The following is a 2,991-nucleotide window of genomic DNA, read 5'->3' on the forward strand; positions in this document are numbered from 1 at the left end:
CCGAAAAGGGCCTAATATCCAAAATATACAAGGAACTCATGAAACTCAACAACAAAAAAACAAACAACCCAATTGAAAAATGGACAGACGATCTGAAGAGACATTTCTCCAAAGAGGACTTACAAATGGCAAATAGACATATGAAAAAAATGTTCAACATCACTAATCATCAGAGAAATGCAAATAAAAACCACGATGAGATATCGCCTCACTCGTCAGAATTGCTATCATCAACAAGACAAATAGTAACAAGTGTTGGAGAGGGTGCGGAGAAAAAGGAACCCTCATACACTGTTGGTGGGAAAGCAGACTGGTGCAGCCACTATGGAAGCAGTGTGGAGGTTCCTCAAAAAATTACGAATAGAATTACCATATGACCCAGCAATCCTTCTCCTGGGTATCTACCAAAAAAATCTGAAAACATTTATACATAAAGACACGTGTAATCCAATGTTCATTGCAGCTTTGTTTACGGTGGCCAAGACATGGAAACAACCAAAATGTCCTTCGATAGATGAATGGATAAAGAAGTTGTGGTATATATACACAATGGAATACTATTCGGCGATAAGAAAAGATGATATAGGAACATATGTGACAACATGGATGGATCTTGAGAGTATAATGCTAAGCGAAATAAGTCAGACTGAAAAAGCAGAGAACCATATGATTTCACTGGTATGTGGTATATGAACCAAAAACCACAAAAGAACAGGACAAACAAATGAGAAACAAATCTCATCGACATAGACAGCAGTTTAGTGGTTACCAGAGGGAAATGGAGGTGGGGGTTGCTAGATGAGAGTAAGGGGGATCAAATATATGGTGATGGAAGGAGAACTGACTCTGGGTGGTGGACACACAATGGGATTTATAGAATATTTAATACAGAATTATACACCTGAAATCTATGTAATTTTACTAACAATCTAACAATTGTCACCCCAATAAATTTTCTTAAATATTGTATTTTTTAATCATTTAACGTATCTGTGTATCTGTAATGTCCGTTTTTTATTTTTATGGTTACTGATGTGTTTTCTTGTTCAGACTTGCTAGTTTTGTCTAGTTTATCAATTTTCCAATGAATTATTTTTCATTTTTAGGGCACCAGTCTACCACTGCTACATTCTGTTTCATTAATTTCTTCTTTCTTTAGATTTATTTTGATGTTCATCTTGGAGCTTATTGAGGTAAATGTTGTCGACTGAAACATAATATTGGCTCTCTGCTCCTCCTGTTCAACATATAGCCATGTCTTCCTGCGCAGTGCCAACACAACCCTGAGACACACTGGTGAACGTCAGAGTGGACAGATTTGGCCATATTGGGCGCCTGGTCACCAGGGCTGCTTTCAACTCCGGCAAAGTTGATATTGCCACCATCAATGACCCCTGCATTAACCTCAACCACATGGTCTACATGTTCCACTATGATTCCACCCATGGCAAGTTCAAAGGCACAGTCAAAGCTGAGAATGGGAAAGCCCATTACCATCTTCCAGGAGCACGATCCTGCCAACATCAAATGGGATGATTCTGGTGCTGAAAATGTTGTGGATTCTACTAATGTCTTCACTATCTTGAAGAAGATAGGGGTTCACTTGAAGGGTGGAGCCAAGAGGGTCATCATCTCTGCCCCCTCTCTGGATGCCCCCATGTTTGTGATGGATGTGAACCATGAGAAGTATGACAAGTCCTTCAGTGATGTCTCCTTTATCACCAACTGCTTGGGCCACCGGCCAAGGTCATCCATGACAATTTTGGTATCATGGAGGGACTCATGACCACAGTCCATGCCATCACTGCTACCCAGAAAACTGTGGATAGCCCCTCTGGAAAGCTGTGGCATGATGCCCGTGGGGCTCATCATCCCTACTTCTACTGGCCCTGCTAAGGCTATGGGCAAGGTCATCCCTTAGCTGAATAAGAAGCTCACTGGCATGGCCTTCCATGTCCCTACTTCCAACATGTCAATTGTGAAACTGACCTGCTGCCTAGAAAAAAATTGCCAAATATGATGACATCAAAAACGTGGTGAAGCAGGTGTTGGAGGGCCCCCTCAAGGGCATCCTGGGCTGTACTAAGGACCAGGTTATTTCCTGTAACTTTAACAGTGATACCTACTCTTTCACCTTTGATGCTGGGGCTGGCATTTCCCTCAACGACCACTTTGTCAAGCTCATTTCCTGGTATGACAATGAATTTGGCTACAGCAACAGGGTAGTGGTCTATGGTCTACATGGCCTATAAGGAGTAAAAGCCCCTGGACCACCAGCCCCAGGAAAAGGAAGAGAGGCCCTGAGCTACTGGGGATTCCTTTCCCCAGATTGATCCCCCAACACACTGAGAATCTCCTGACCTCCAGTTTCCATCCCAAATCCCCTGAAGAGGGGGAAAGGCTAAGGGTGCCCTACTTTGTCATGCACCATCAATAAAATTCACTGTACCTAGCCAAAAAAGAAAGCAAGAAAGAGAAAGGAAGGAAGGAAGGAGAAGGGAAGGGAGGGAGGAAGGAAGGAAGGAAGGAAGGAAGGAAGGAAGGAAGGAAGGAAGGAAGGAAGGAAGGAAGGAAAGAAAAAAAATATTGACTAGGTGTTTCATCACCAAAAAAGGATTTATTTGGGAAAAAGAAAGGGTTGCAACCCACAGCATGCAGACATGGAAAGCCATGTACATACTCTGGCCTGCATACCAAGATGGAGGGGTATTTGTATAATGGAAAAGGAAGAAAAGGGCAGAGGAAGTTAGAACCATAGAGCTTTACTATAAACATAGAGTTCTTCCTATAAGGTTCTCACATGTAGGGTTCTCGCGATTACTTAGAGCTCAAGAACTTCCAGAAGCCCCAGCTTCTCGCATAGACCCTCCTAACTGATTGTTTGCTTAAAGTTCAAGTTCATCTTTATCAATACTGAGTTCCCTTACCTTTTCAATTTTTCCTCTTTTATAATGACTGCATTTAGAGCTATTCATTTTCCTGTAAGTACTC

At 42.1% G+C, this 2,991-nt stretch overlaps 1 pseudogene across 1 annotated transcript; it reads left to right on the forward strand.

Annotated features, from left to right (window-relative positions):
* Positions 1 to 1,323: 1,323 nt before the first annotated feature.
* On the forward strand, positions 1,324 to 2,259 carry LOC308509656 (glyceraldehyde-3-phosphate dehydrogenase-like; annotated as a pseudogene). Its single transcript has one exon. The product of its transcript is annotated as a glyceraldehyde-3-phosphate dehydrogenase-like (transcript).
* The last annotated feature ends 732 nt before the right edge of the window (positions 2,260 to 2,991 follow it).

The sequence above is a fragment of the Rhinolophus hipposideros genome, assembly GCF_964194185.1.
Source record: "Rhinolophus hipposideros genome assembly, chromosome: 17".
Taxonomy (NCBI): Eukaryota; Metazoa; Chordata; class Mammalia; order Chiroptera; family Rhinolophidae; genus Rhinolophus; species Rhinolophus hipposideros.